Genomic DNA, 16,157 nt, shown 5'->3' on the forward strand with positions numbered 1-16,157 from the left:
CAAATACAACAAGCTGTAGTTACATCTCCGCATTTTGGGAAACAAAATGTCTCCGTGGTCCCAGAGCCCTTTAAATTTTACTGGGACTGTTTTCTTAAGAAATTCCTGGAGCGGAGCCTAACTTTGGTGTAAGGGGTTGACAGCACGCATATTCGCGGCCCAAGGGACTTGGCATTAGGGTTGGCCAGGAGTTCGCACGCGAAAGAAACTTCTGAAGAGTCAGGGCAGCCCCCTGGAAGATCGTGAAGTGGGGGTCCCCCGTGAGTCTTTGAACTCCAGGGCCTCCGTGAATTCCGGGAAGGAAAAATGGGAATGGTCAAGGTGGCCAGACGTTTGCGGAGCTTCGCAGTTCCCGACCTCCCCTCTTGGCTCGCCCGGACAAGACACGGGATCGGCGGCAGAACCCGGGAACAGCCAGGGCGTCTGGGACAGAGGGAGGGCCAGGGCCGCAGAAAAAAGTCTGGGCCGCCACCGCCCCGCCCGACGGGCTGTCCGCCCCGCCTACCTCCAACGAGGCGGAGCCGGCGCGGAAGCTGCAGGAGGAGGAGGAGGTGGTGGTGGTGGAGAAGGAGGAGGAGGAGGAGGAGAAGGAGGAGGAGAGGTCGGAGCCGTCTCCAGGAGCTCTTAGAGACCCAGTCCCCGGCGGCAGCGGCGGGGCAGCGCACTGGCAGCCCAGTGAGCACCGAACAGCGGACGCAGGTGGTGAGTCGGTCCCGGCGGGGACGGAGGCGCGGAGCGGGGCGTCGGCAGCCCAGGTCGGGAGCCGCCTCCGAGTTCCCGGGGCTGGGAAGCGAGATGGAGGGAGGGAACGGAGGAAGGAAGGCAGGAGGGAAGAGTGTCCCAGAGGGCGGGGATTGGTCGGGGCCCTGGGCGCCCGAGCAGGGGATGGGGGAGGGAGGGCAAGGGACGCGGAGACTGAGGACGGACGGCGCGTTCGCCTCGACGGGCGGCTGCAGGAGGGCACGGGAAGCCGGGGACCCTTCGGGGCCAGGGCTGGGGAAGCCGCCACTGGGACGGGGGCGGGAGCCGGGGAAAGGTCTCCCAGCTCGTTCGCTTCCTCGCCCGCCCAGAGCCTCGAGCCCCGCGCCCGGTTGGGGCTGGGAGGCTCCCGTGTTCCCAGCCTTAGATTTGCGGTGGTGCCAGGTTTGGAGGAAGGGCGACCCGGTGCCACGCCCCTCTTCCCTACTTTCTTCGGCTTTCTTGGGACTAGCCCGCGGGTGCGCAGCCCTGGAACCTGCTCCGCGCTAAGGGTCAAGCGGGGAGATAGCGGGTCACAGAGCGGAGGACTCAGAGCACACACCTCGCGAGGGACTCCCGAGCAGGGAGTGACGCCGAGACTGTATTTGCAGGCGATAGGTATATAGAGAAGTCAAGACTCAGACGTGAATCTTGCGTGGTTTTTCAAGTATTGCCTGGACATTTAATTGCGTGGATCAGGGTGACTTCCTTTTTTAATTTATTTTTTAATTTAACTGGAACATATCAATTAAAGCTAATTTTCAAACGCCGTAGCTAAAGTCTCCCAACACTCACTCGTCCCTCGCCTTACGTTTGAGTCTTGTAAACTTAAACCATTCATAACTTTCCAAAAGGAACTCGTGATTCTCGTTGAATCACTGCCGTTGAGTAAAACTTTGGACAACTGGAACCTAAGAGAAGGAATTGAAGAGGCCTGTCATCTTGTGGTCACCCCTGTCCGGGAGTGGTTGTATGTATACAAACAAGTGCATAGAGAAGGAAATGGACAAAAACCAGAGAGAAGGGAGGGCCCCTGTACCCACGTGTCACGGCACGTTTAATGGCTGCTCCGAGTGGAAACAAACCGGGAATTTATTAGATCTTGTGGCGTTGGAGAAACTTCGCATGATCAGCTTCCTTCCCATCAGTTATTCTTTCCCCCACACCCCCTACCCCGCGCCTTCTTGGCAGACGCTGTATATTTCTTGGGGCTGTTGTAGCTTCGTCTGAATAGATTGTCTATAATGAATCTTTTGGATGTTGTCAGTGGCAGGGTCTGTATTTATGTGTTTAAGCAGAGTTTGCCGTGGTTTTTAAAAGTACTAGTCACTATACTGCACCACTGCTGGTGTTTCTCAGATCCCCGTGTAAATCATGGCAGGATGGTGAACCTCACCTAGGAGAACCTCCTAGGCAGGCAGCGATAGAGTGACCGGTTGGGTTTTACTAGAGCCGAAACTGTCGCATTCAGGTAAGCTTTTTTTTTATTTTCAAGCCAATTGTATATATTAGCAAGTCTCCTTTCCAATAAGTAAACATGATTCACATATCACATAATTTTTTAAAGTAATAAAATGTTTTATAGAGACTTCAGTAATAAAAGGATTTTCAGATCCGATGTTCAGACCCTTTGAGTTCCCTAAACAGTTAACTAGCACCATAAAACTTTGGGTTAGCTCCAAAAAAAAAAAAAATGCTGAACAGCCTAAGAACTGCAACTAAACCTTGTAAAAAATGCAGTCATATTTTTACTGTATTTAACCCAGGTAATTCACTAGGTACTGAACCCCGACAGCCTTTCGATTTGTGAATCTGTGTTTCACAAGAGACTGAAAAGATTAATATTATAAAAATGTTCTGTGTAGCAAGCTCCAGGATCATTTGGAAAGGTTGGCTGTCTTTCAATGAGATTTGAGGTTTTGGGCCTGTTTGTCACTTGTTGAAGGACATGGGTGGTTTGTCAAGTTGTGACAGCTAAGAGCTTCATAGTGAAAAACACTTGAGGAAATGGTTAGCTAATACAATATATATTTTTTTATGTTGAAAACCTCTCTCTGGGAGAAAAAGAAAATTCACATTTAGAATTGTATCATTTATTGTGTTGGATTTGTAATTGGCTGGTTTTTGTTTCTGTTAACTTTTATATGTCAGCTTAAACTTAATCTAGGGAGGTGAATTGTGGAACTCAAATAAAAATTTTCTGAGGCCTGATTTGTAAAGGAAGCAGTATAACAGTGGTTTGTGATGTGAGTTTTGGTGTCGGAGAGACCTGGTTGTAGAATATTAATTATTGAACCTTTTTTAGTCTGATTTGTAAAATGGGGATGATAACATTCTCTATTTCTAGGGTTCTTATGAAAGCATATGAAATAGTCTTTGAAAAACACTTTGCATCTAGCACACAGATAATGTTCAAAACTATTAGATATTTTACTTATCTAGCTGGCAGCAAACTATTGGATCAGTTACAAGATGGCAGCTTCAACCTTTGGGAAATACTAGATAGTGCAACTTTAAAATCAGGTACCTGATTTTACAGATAGACACACAGATAAACCGACAGACAGACAGACAGATAGGTGCAAAATATTTGTGGAATGTTTATCATGTTTCTACCACAGTGATATAAATAATTATGAATAATGAATTAACAGTTTTAATATGCTTTTAGTGTTGAAGTTATAGATGCTTAATAAATTTTTAGAACTCAGCAATCATAAACATTTCGTTAATCATATTTAAATTTAAAAAGAATTTATATTTTAAATAGTCCTGTTTATTATTGCTGGGTAGGAAATCAAACCAGGAAAAAGAATTATTTGTCTTTTACCAAATATGACTTTTATTTATTATTATTAAGTGAGAGGTGGGGAGGCAGAGGCAGACTCCTTCATGTGCCCCAACTGGGATGACCTGGATCTACTCAACCAGCCCCCTATCAGGCGATGCTCTATTCCTCTAGGCGCTGCTCTGTTGCTCAGCAACTAAGCTATTTTAGAGCCTGAGGTGAGGTCATGGAGCCATCATCAGCACCCAGGGCCAACTTTGCTGAACCCATTCAAACCATGGCTGTGGGAGGGGGAAAGAGAGAGAGAGAGAGGGAGAGAGGGAGAGAGAGAGAGAGAGAGAGAGAGAGAGAGTGTGTGTGTGAGGAGGGGAGAAACAGAAGGTTGCTTCTTCTGTGTGCCCTGACTGGGAATTGAACCCAGGACTTCCACACACCAGGCCAATGCTCTGCTGCTGAGCCAACTGGCCAAGGCCAAATGTGACTTTTAATTAAAGTATAAAGAAATATGACCCAAGGGTATCTAGTTATTTACTTTTTCATGTATTGATGTTCATTGCCAGTAGATAAGCCATAAGTAATGTTTAGGGCTGATTGGGAGTGTTTCATAAATGTTTTACTTTTGTGGGAATGCATGTTCAGTTAATTCAGGAATTCTACTCATTGTATCTTTGAGTCATTTGCAAAAATTTTTAAATGCTTCCATCATTAAAAACAAACCCTTTTAAGTGCCTGTTTTTTGTTAATACACATCTGGTGCATGCGATTGAACTGATTGGAATCATAGTTCATGCCACTCATGACGTCTCGTTTTACTAATTGTTCCACAGGGACACAGAGATGGTGTTTTATAATATTTTAAAATAACTGTAAAGGGTATAGTGTTGTTATGAATCGTTTCTTGACTATCATATTATACTGTGAAGCAGGGGAGGACTTGATTGAATAAATTATTGATTCATTTTACTCCTAGAGTATCATAGCATAGTGATGGATTCTTGGCTTATGTTTCTAGGTGTGTAGAGTGTAGGCTATTTACTTGATATCTCTATGTTTCAGTGAGGTGTTGTGAGCAATACATGAGTTAATCTAAAGAATTTAGAACAGTGCCTGACAAAGTCTGTGTTCAGTAAATGTTAGTTAAGTTATTGCTTACTGAAATTTTCTCTTTTTAAATGTTATATATTGAGCATGTATTGTTTTTGTAACAAGAAAACAACTATACAAAATTTCAAGGTTTCCCAAAATCTAAAAAGGCCCAGTACAGTAATTAAAGTCTTGCCAAGCAGGTTTTTTTTGTTGTTGTTTTTTGCAAGAGAGACAGATAGGGACAGACAGATAGGAAGGGAGAGAGATAAGAAATATCAATTTTTTGTTGCAGCTCCTTAATTATTCATTGGTTGCTTTCTCATATGTGCCTTGACTGGGGGGGGGGGGGCTACAGCAGGGCTAGTGACCCCTTGCTCAAGCCAGAGATCATGGGGTCATGTCTATGATCCCACACTGACCAGCGACCCCATGCTGGAGCTAGCAACCCTGCACTCAAGCCACTTTGGGGTTTCAAACCTGGGTCCTCTGCATCCCAGGCAATGCTCTATTGCACCACCACCTGTTCAGGCCTGCCAAGCAATTTTTATGAAGAGAATATAATTAGGCAATTGTCATTGTGTATTTTCAGTGTGAAATGGATTATAATATTAATTTTTCTCAACAAGTTAATTCTCCTAGATCTCAATCTTATTTTTCCTTCTTATTAGAAACTTTAAAAAAAAATCAGTAATCCATGAAGTCCATGTTATGCTAGCTTGAGCAGGGGAAGGGCAGCGTGCACAGTTATAGTGCATTATTACAATTACAACCAGGTTAATTAAAAAGTGTGTGCATAAAAAAAGTCCAGAAGAAATTTCTAGAAGAAAATACAGACAAATGGATGGTGGGACTAGGGTGCGTTTCCCCTCTTCTCCCCCAATCAGCATGTATGTACAATAAAAATAATCCATTTGTATAAGTTACTCAATAGAAGTTCTGGTTTATTAGCTCCAAATAGCAGAGTTTTGTTGTTTTAGAGAAAAACACTAGCCCACAGAGCAGTTAAATGTCAAAACTTCGCTAGTAAGAATTGTTTAGTAGTAAGTGAGGCTTTTTTCAAAATTTGCATGTTTATCTTTGTACGAGATATTTGAAATTAGGGTCCGCATACAGACCAAGTCCACCAACCTTGTTATGAACGTGGGCACTTCGCAGATCCAGACCCGGCACTGACAAGTTGCATGCACACAATACCTTCAGTGCGTCAGGTGCCTGCGAGATAGTCATGAGGAAGACATAAGTGCACTTAATTTAACAGGAAAGTTCGATAGATAAAAAATACTTCCAGCAGAATTGTGTGACTCCATTTATTGAGCTGTTCTACACCCTGGGCCCAGGTCTAAGCCCTCTACGTACATGTCATGCTTGGTCTTCTCAGCAGACCACGTGAGAAGCTGCGGCTCCCTCAAGGGTCCGACCAGAAGTTGACCCAGAGTTGTTCTGACTCCCTGTCCCATTCACTAAGCACTCTGCCAAGAGCTGAAGTGGAGTTGTGACCAGCTCCTTTTAGGAGTGAGATGACCCACTTGAGAATTATCATTGCCTTTCATTGGTCTCATCCTTCTTCAGCCACAGAAGTTGAAACTTCTAGAATTGCCCCAGAGACCCAGGAGACCTGACGTGATCGGCGAAATCAGCCTCTTCCACCCCTGGACTCTCAAAGAGGACTGGAGAGCTCCGAACAAGGAACTGGCCCTGGTCTGTTAAATCCTATTCTAGGAACAGCTGGTACCACCAGGTCCTATCCTCACTGCTTTTCCTCTTCAAGAAAAGAAAATAGTGAGCAGATAGATGGCTTGGATCCAGGGCAGAAAGCGGAGGTGATTTGACTGAAAGTTCCTTGTAGCCGAGCTATTCCACTTACTGCTGTGTCTCTTGAAAATCATTTCTAGTGTCACTTAAATGTTTGACCTATCATGTCAGGCTTTATTGGATATCGTAAAAGTGTTTAGCTGTGAGTGTCTGGTTGCCATCCTCTGACTAGGAGAGGTTTTGTCTTCTTTTAATGGGTCTGCATTTCAGAGGATTAGGGTATAATAAAAACCAGGGTGTTGCAGACTTTAAATCTTTTGATACTTTCAACTCTGCTGGAGAATTAATAGCTAAAAGAAGAATTTCTTTGAGGTTTGCCTTAAATTAGGTTTGCCTTAGTGAATCAATTGCTAAGAATCATTTGCAGTTTTTCATATTCATTGATTGTAAGCAGGTGACTTTGGGTTGTCGTCATCACAGATGCTCACTGGAGCGGGTTGTGAATCAGTTGTCCTCTATGCACTTGCATTCTGTGTCTAGTTTCCTTTATTCCAAATGGCTGGGTCCAAACAAACATGAACACTTTGGGAGTAGACTCTTAATTTTACCGATATAAAATAATCAGGCTTTTATTTAGCTCCAGATTACCAGCCAAGATGTCCCTAAGTACTGGACATAAAACCCCCAGTCCCCACGGGGACCTTTTGACTAAGACCACAAGCTTGTGGTGTCCTCAAATTTTGTCTGCTTTTCAGGGAGAAATTATTGGAGAGGAACAACAGGGTTTAGCTCTCACCATGAGCTAAATAAACCTGAAGATGAAGATGAATCAAAATCCAGAAGCTGCCTGGGCTTTACTGAGACACAGTGAGGACTTTGTTGGTATAAAACCATCACACCAGTTTCATCAACCAGAATCTTAGGCAAATTAGATTGTTTTAACCAGGAGACTTGGTGCCTCTCCTATACTTAGACCATGGAAACCTTTTGATTTATTAGACTGTGGCTGGCACATGAGACCAAGGGGCTTCACATGGGTGTGTATAGGGTTATGATTAGCTTCTCAGACAAGTTTACAGGAGAGGATTGGATGTCTGGCCAAGAAGCAGAGGACTTGGATTATGACTTCTTGACAGGGCTGTCTTGAACTATAAGTTGTTCACTGCACAACCGTGCTGGCCAGGGAAACAAGTGGGAGCTCAAATCTGCTCAAAAAATCATCTGTCCTCAGCTCAGACCGCCTCTGCCAGAAGAAGGGGGCACTTCCTTCTGATGACATCAAGCCTGCAAAGCGAGGTCCACCAGAAGGAGTTGTCCCTTTCTCACTCATAGCAAGCCATGATGTGGCCAGCAGTAGCTCTGCCTGTCAGGCCCTCTCCAACCCTCTCAGTGCCATCAGCCAGCAGGTTGGAGCACATTGTAGGTGCTTAATAAATGCCAGTGGAAGGAAGGAATCAAACCATGTTCTTTGCAGTGTGTGCCAGCCAAGTGCATGAGCCAATGTTCTTTTTAAATCATAAAGGTAAACTTGATTGTATTGGCTGGGGAATGCAAGTTCAGTGATGCATGTTCCCTGTGACAGGCTTCTTCCTCTTCAGATCATCATTTCCTAAGGAGCAGGGGAAGAACAGCACTTGGGGTGTTGATGTTGCCTACTGTTAGTCAGATACCAACAACATACTTAGTATTGCTCGATACATACCAGGGTCCCCGCACCCCTCCCATAATCCACCAGAGGAAGGGAATCGGTGCTGACTCCTGGAAATGTGCACAAGGGTTTATGTTATTTATTGACCAGCTGTGACCCCTCCCCTTGGGGACAGGATGCAAAGGACAGTGGCCTCAGGAGCCTTTGAAACTTATCTATGAATGCTGCTTCTTGTAAAAAAGACTTTTCTAGTTTAGGGGGTTTAGAAGTAGGAAGCTTATTGCTAAAGCTACCAGAAATTAAGAAAGGGAGTTTGTGTGTGGCCTTTCTCCTCACCCCCAACCCAGCCCCCTGTGCCAGCTGGCGCTCCCTGCACGCTTTCTCTTTTAAGTTGATCCTTTAGAAAGCCTACTCTCAGAATCAACTTCCCTCTCCTGGCTTCTCGCTTGGGAGGCAATCTCACTTGGGAGGCAGAGCGAGTAGGATCAGCCACGTTTAGTGGATCAAACTACTGAGGCAATGGTTCTGAGGCTAGAGGGTGTGTATTTAGGACCTTGGTCTTCTGCTGTTTTATGGAGAGGCTGCACTTTATGGGAAAAGCTCACAGGCACAGAAAGGTGAATGCCTCTCACACTTAAGTTGGTTAAATGCAGCTTTCTTAGGGTTACTCTGATTCCCAAAACAGAAATGACAATTCCCAGAGCAGGAAATAACAATTCCTAGTGAGGATTCCCTACAGAATATTTTGGATTACAAACTTAATCTTTTACGTTTACAGTATGATTTGATTTTACAAAATTCCAGGGGACCTAACTTTTCAGGAATACTCCTCTGTCGTATCAAGCAGAATATTCTGGCACATGCTTTGCCCTCTTTCTTAATATAAATATTTGACGAGCGGCATGCTGCTGCCATTAGTGTCCAAATCCAGAAAGCAAATAAATGCTCCTGGCAGGTTTCCTGGGAGGTACCCCCAGTGCCTCCCATTCACCTACAGTTCCCTGACTTCCTTCTGGCTGTAATAAACATTGGGGGCTAAGGGACACCCACACCCACCAGTGGATATACAGCAGGGCAGAGATCAACTCTCCACGTTCACTCTGCTCACCTCCTGAACTCTGGACCGAGATTCCTCTGATTTACTGCCTCAACTCTGGGTTCCCAGACCCCTGAGCTAAACTCCTTAGCCTTGTATCTTCCAAGCTGGTCTTCTTGTCTTTTCTTGTTTTATTCTTCACATTCATACAAAAAAAAATGGCTTATACAACCTCTTTATTTTTAAAAACAGGCAATATATTTATATGGTCCCGAAAAACCTTACAACCCTATAAAAGTACATACTGAAAAAATCTTATTCCCATCCCACCTAAGCCTTTCTCAAATCTCTACAGGTCGTAACATATAAATACAATAAAATAAGACTGTATATTTTTATTCTTCCCCCTTTCACAAAAGATAGCATATTTTATATACTCTTTTGTGCCTTGCTTTTTAAAATCAGTAGTATGTCCTAGAGATCTTAGCACATAGAAATCTCTCTCTTTCTCTGTCTCTCTGTCTCTCTCAGCATGATAGTTTTCCATTGTGTGAATGTACCATAGTTTACTTGGCCAACCCCTATTGCTGGACCTCTGGAGTATTTCCATTATTTTGCTATTATAAACTGTGTGGCAACCAATAAAGGTGCAATAACTCATTTTGCTTCTATGTAGGTGTGTCTGGAGGATGGATTCCCAGAAGTGGAGCTGCTGAATCACAGGGCCCACTAATCCCCCTCTGGAAGGGTTGACTCATTTTGCCTTCACACACAATTTATTAGATCAGTGGTCCCCAACCTTTTTTGGGCCACGGACCGGTTTAATGTCAGAAAATATATATTTTCACGGACTGGCCTTTAGGGTGGGACGGATAAATGTATCGTGACTGAGACAAGCGTCAAGAATGAGTCTTGGATGTAACAGAGGGAATCTGGTCATTTTTAAAAAATAAAACATCGTTCAGACTTAAATATAAATAAAATGAAAATAATGTAAGTTATTTATTCTTTCTCTGCGGACCGGTACCGGTCCGCGGCCCCGGGGGTTGGGGACCACTGTATTAGATGGCCTGTTTCCCCACAGTCCCATCAGCGAGAAGTGTGTAATTTCATTTCATTTTTTCTAATCTGGTTAGGAAGAAATGGTAACTTCGAGTCATTTAAATTTTTCAATTGATGAGTGAGGTGGAGGTTGGGGTGCCATTTGTATATTTTTCCTGTGTGCTCTCTACATCTACAGGTCCTCCTGTGGGCATTTGTTGACCTTTCTTCCTGAAGCAAGCCTCTTGCTTACACTCTTAAATCCAGACATAAGAATGTGATGGTTCTTTTGGGCCTGAAGATGGAGGTTGGCTGCCAAATGTCAGTGCAAAATCGAGAGAAGTGGAAAGAAGGGTTTTATGCCAATTGCTAATGTCTGATTTATAAATAGTTTTCAGCTAATGGTATTATTAAACTGGGGCTTTTCCAAAACCATTATGAGAATGGTCTTCTAGTCTAGAATTTCTGCCTCTCAAATGAAAACAAGCAAGTTTGAGAATACATACATTCCATTGGCATTTTCTGCAAAATCTTTGAAGAAATCTAGTTTTCTGTTTACATGCGTCTCCTGAAAGGTTATAGATGCCGTATTATTTATCTGCTGAACTAGGCTCCCGTTCTTTCTTTGCTCTCACTGTCAGAGGGCTGTTGACTCCATTTCCAAGGTGAGGGAGAAGAGAGAGTAGAAGTACAATGTAAGGAGAGCGGCCAGAGTCCAGGATTCGACAGCGGCTGTGGGTTGGAGTTGCACAGAATCGTTTTCTTTTTGAGGTGCTCTTTCGGTCAGTTCCAGGGATGCTAGTGTAATGTAAATTGATTTTCCTTTTTTTAAAAATGAGGCCCATCGAGAGAGAAACTATGGGTTAGGACATAGACTGTGAATCTTTTGGTTTGCATTTACAAATTCATACAAGCCAGTTCTATATAAAGCCAGCCTATATCTCCTTCAAGAATAAAGGAAAGCAAGCAAACAAACAAACAAACAAACAAGAAAACCTCACAACAACGATAACAGAAGCTGTCCTCAGAGTTCCTTCATTGAGCAGCAGCTCACGGGAAGCTCCAGGAAGGAGTATCTGATCTGTCAGGTGCAGTACGCTCTTGTCAGTTCCTGAGTATGTGGATTATTATTCTTGTGGAGGTTGCTTTTCAGCTCTCTGGATGCTTATTTTTTGCTTCAAGTGCTTCTGTTTTTCTATCACTGCAGTGTTGATCTGCCCCACTGAAGTGTCAAGCTCCATAAGGACAGCTCAGGGTCTGTCCTGTCTCCAGTGTCTAGAACCTTCCCTAGTACCTGTGGTGCTCCTCTGCTAGTGTGGATGGAGGAAGGCTACTGCGGGGAACCTTCCACACTGTCATTTTTGTTTGGTTGGTTGTTTGTTTAACTGCTAAATTGGGCTCTTAGCTAGATATTTGTGGTCGACATGGTAGAGATCCCATGTCAGACACGGGCCTGGGTGGGGAAGTGGTGGGGTTGTGTTAGCCATTCCTTGGCCTGTAAGCAGGATTCTCTAGCTCAGTGTGTTTCAACAGCCCATCTGCTAGAGATTTCCTGCCAGTCCGCGGAAGAGTTAGTCATATGGTTAAAACACTGCTCGATCTCTTATGTGCTCCCTGACGGTGTGCAGGAGGGTTTAGAGCTCCAGCTTGAAGCCTGAATCACCTGGGTAAGTCACCTGACCTCTCGAATGACTTGCTCATTTTCAAAATGGAGATAATAACACCGTCTTTCAACAGACCTAAGATGTCCTCAATTATGAGACATGCCGTTATTCTATGTGCCATGAAGGAAAAAAAATGCCCCATTCTACTATAACCCACATCAACCCTAAGACAGTATTATTTTTCTATGGCTGCCATAATGGATTACCACAAATTTGACAAAGTAAAAGAACACATATGTATTATTGCACAGTTCTGTGGGTCAAAAGTCTGCATTGGCCTGGCTGGTTTCTCTGCTCTGAGTTGATTTTTTTAGTGAGAGGAGGGGAGGCAGAGAAACAATCTCCTGCGTGAGCCCGGACCAGGATCCACCTGGCAAGCCCACTAGGGAGCTATACTCCTCCCATCTGGGGCATAGCTCTGTTGCTTAGCAACCGACCTCATCTTAGCACCTGAGGTGGAGCCCATGGAGCCATCCTCAGCCTCTGAAGCGAACTTGCTGGAGCCAGTCGAGCCATGGCTGCAGGAAGGGAAGAGAGAGAGAGAGAGCACACAAGAGAGAGAGAAGGGGAGGGAAAGGGGTAGAGAAGCAGGCAGTAGTTTCTCCTGTGTGCCCTGACCGTAACCGAGCCCAGGACATTCACATGCTGGGCTGATGCTCTACCACTGAGCCAGCTGACCAGGGCCTGCTCTGAAAATTACACATTTGAAATCTCATTGGGAAGCTTTGAAAAGAATCCATTTTCAGGGTCATTTAGGTTGTTGGTAGAATGTAGTTCCTTGCATTGTGGGACTGAGGTCTGCTTCCTCGCTGGCTGTCAGCTGGAGGACACTCTCAGCTCTTAGAAACCCCCTCTGGTGCTTGCGCTTGAGCTCTACGTCTCAGAGCCAGCAATAGCATGACAAGTCCTTCTCACGCCTGGAATTTCTTTGAGGTCCCCTTCTGCTCCATTTCTCTGCCTCCAGCCAGAGAAAGCTCTGTGTTGTAAAAGACTCATTTGATTTAATTGGGTCCACCTGGATAATCGAAGCTACTCTCCCTGTATTAAGATCTGTAACTTCAGTTACACCTGTGAAGTCTCTTTAGCTATGTAACAGAACATAGTCACCGTTCCAGGGATTAGAACATAACACATCTTTGGGGGACCATTCTGCCTATCACAAAGAATTGTCCCAATATCAGGGATGTTAAAATGTGAATAGAATGTGCTTCTTAGAATTGATAAAATATTCTTTAGCTTTGGTTTAGGAATAAAGGAGCTACTAATGTATATAACACATTCAACGTGTTAATACTAAGCACTCAAGTGTTGACTACTGTTACTGTAATTAATATTATCATAGTGCTCGCAGAATACACATAACCTTTAAGTTCAATTGAAGTTATTCTCACGGTTAAATGCATTTGGCAAACACTGAGAGAAAATAGTGTGCCAGCAGTTCGTTTGATGGCAGTGATGATGATAGTTACTCGTGCTGGGGGCTTTACGTACACTTTCTCTCATCTTGTGATAGCCCTCTGAGATGGGTGATATTGGTGACACTTACAGGTGAGGAAGCAGGTTCAGAGAGGTTGTGTACTGCTTCGCAGCACGATAGTAAAGGTGGTGGCATCTTGCTTTCAATCCAGGTCTGTTTGACTTTGCAGCCAGTGGTCTCTGGTGCCATGTCACCTGTCCCACAGTCTCTGATGTTACGGTATGAAAAGTGCAAGAGGAAGACATGTCCACCAGGTGTGCAGGCTGGAGGGGGTGGCCACCTGGAAGGGGAAGGAACCCAGAGAAGAGGCAGTGCCCTGTGAGGTGTCTCCCTTGTACTCAGATATCTTTTTGCTGATAATTGTTTAGCTTATTGAATGCTAAGGGCCTGTCTCATCATCCTTTTTTTCTGTTTTTATAAGCACAAAAGTGATTTTTTTTTTTATTGAAATAGTACTTACTCATCAGCTACCTACTCTAGGGACAAAGCTATGAACAATATTTTGATATCTTGATTTAGGATGAGAAATATATGTTATCTTCCTCCTTATCCTGGTACAGAGCTCCTAAAAACCTTGGAATATCTTAAGTGATGAGATAAAATTATCTTTTTTTATGTTAATGAAGTGACTTTTGGACCACACCAAAGGATGGGGCTGTTTGCCAGAAAAACTAACCAAGTGGTTGAAGGTTGGACTTTCACTCCCACTCCTCAGACTTCCTGGGAGGTGAGGGGGGCTGAAGTTTGAGTCAGTCACCAATAGCTAATGATTCAATCTGTCATGCCTGTGTAATGAAGCCTCCATAAAAACCCAAAGGACAAGGTTCAGAAAGCTCTGGGCTGATAAACAGATGGCCCAGGTAGGGTGCGGAAGCTCAGTGCTCCGTCCCCATACCTTGCCCTGTGCATCTCGTCCAGCTAGGTCATTATATTCTTTAATATCCTTTGTAACAAATCAGTAAGTGTTGTTTAGTTCCCATTCCTCACATGGGGCACCACTTGTCATGGAGACAGTGACGACTTGGAGCCCACGTGGCATGCACCGAGGGACCGAGGGGAGACCGCCTCACAATCCCCTTACGGGATTCATGTGATGGCCAGACCCCTAGTCCTTACAGGTGTTTATTGATACACACAAATAGAAGCAGGGACAAGAAGGAGAGAGTCAGGAAGCAGAGAAGAGAATGAAAATGTCAGGAAGGGGAGCTTCTTCAGAGCAGATAAAAGGGCACGGGATTAGCTCAAATGTCCCCACCTATTGATTAATCAGAATTGCTAATTCTATCCCTAGTGTGTGCTGTGTTCAGCACAGTACTGTGGTCATTACTTATGTCAGTGATGCCACTGTGGTTTTGCCTCAGGGCACTGAACTCTGTCCCTGTTCTGTGTTCCTATGCAGGGTCTCTACATCTCCCCCTTTGTTGTTTGAGCTGTCTAATAATGGTTCAAACCTTCCATAGGTTCGGGAGGACATCTTTCTACAGGTGGCAGTAGTTGCAGTGGAGGTGAAGGGCAAGCATAGAGAAGCAGGTTTTCAGGGGTCACAGGCATGCCTGTATTTTGCAAAAAAATATTTAGCACACCTGGTTAGACACTTCAAGGCACCCCATGTGATATCAGGCACTCCCTGAGTGCTTGGGAGTGAGTTAGGTCTCCTCCTCTTTTTCGGGTTCATTCCCAGAGGTGGATTCACTATCAGCTACAGGATCTCTGGAGCCTGGTTGCTTCCTAGGGGCTAATGTCAACTCATGATGAGACTTCACATCCCCCGCTGGTATCCAGAAAGGACCTGCTGATGACAAAACTGCAACATACTCTCCCCCCCAGGTTAGCAATTCACCTGGACCCTGCCACTCAGGACCAGCTAATACATCCCGTTACAACACGAAGCTTAGGCCATTGCTTGGCTGGTATAAAGTGCCTCTCGGCTGCAGTAAGTCCAGATGAGGAAATGTTCAAAAAATTAAGTAAAAAGAGACTTATGCACTTGTTCTTGTGGGGTGAGTCTCTCCTCCTGCCCCCCCCCCCTTTTTTAAGTTGTGGCTTAAGAAGGCCATTGGCTCTATCTGCAGTACCTGTATGTTTGGGTGAATTTCTCAAACTCCTGAGGCCCCCAAGAATGTCCCAAGGTTCCTTTTTGTTTTCATTTCAGGACAATCTTTTTTCTAAAGTCCTTTCTCTCCTTTCTTACCTTTGTTCACTTTCTCAGTTCCTTCTCTTTTCATTTCTTCCCTCTGCACAAACCTTCTACAACCTGCACAAACCTGCAACTTACACAAACCTTCTTCATTCAGAAATAACCAGCTTTCAGAATAACTTATTTTTTTTTCTTTCAAAAGTATCTCCATATCTTATACCTTTTATCATTAAAACCATACAACTTCATTCCAAATAATCAGAATTCTCAATTTCCAAAGCCTTAACTTTCAGGAAAGACTAAGTTAGTGTTAAGCAATTTTATATTGATACTTTTATGAACATATTTTATGACCTTAGAAACAGGTTCTCTCATTGGCAAACAAACATATTTCTTTCTTTTTTCTTTTTTTTTTTTACAGAGTCAGAGGGATAGATAAGGACAGACAGACAGGAATGGAGAGAGATGAGAAGCATCAATCATCAGTTTTTCGTTGTGACAGCTTAGTTGTTCATTGATTGCTCTCTCATATGTGCCTTGACCACGGGCCTTCAGCAGACCAAGTAACCCCTTGCTCAAGCCTGAGACCTTGGGTCCAAGCTGGTGAGCTTTGCTCACACCAGATGAGCCCACACTCAAGCTGGCGACCTTGGGTTCTCGAACCTGGGTCTTCCGCATCCCAGTCCGATGCTCTATTCACTGCACCACCACCTGGTCAGGCAAACATATTTTCAAAAGATGTAATAGAGATAACTGGAACCTTTTGTCTAAAACATTCAAGAAAATCAGA

At 44.2% G+C, this 16,157-nt stretch overlaps 1 protein-coding gene across 3 annotated transcripts in view; it reads left to right on the forward strand.

Annotated features, from left to right (window-relative positions):
* Positions 1-561: 561 nt before the first annotated feature.
* The window catches only part of GNG12 (G protein subunit gamma 12), a 135,665-nt gene continuing 120,069 nt past the window's right edge, over positions 562-16,157 (forward strand). The window contains exon 1 of one of the 3 annotated variants that reach the window (XM_066268916.1): positions 562-699. The gene's annotated coding sequence lies outside the window, so the exon portion shown is untranslated. Of the gene's footprint in view, positions 756-16,157 lie in introns of all 3 variants that reach the window. The other 2 variants (XM_066268917.1, XM_066268915.1) reach the window with 2 other exon arrangements.

Source organism: Saccopteryx bilineata, chromosome 3, assembly GCF_036850765.1.
Source record: "Saccopteryx bilineata isolate mSacBil1 chromosome 3, mSacBil1_pri_phased_curated, whole genome shotgun sequence".
In the NCBI taxonomy this organism is placed as follows: Eukaryota; Metazoa; Chordata; class Mammalia; order Chiroptera; family Emballonuridae; genus Saccopteryx; species Saccopteryx bilineata.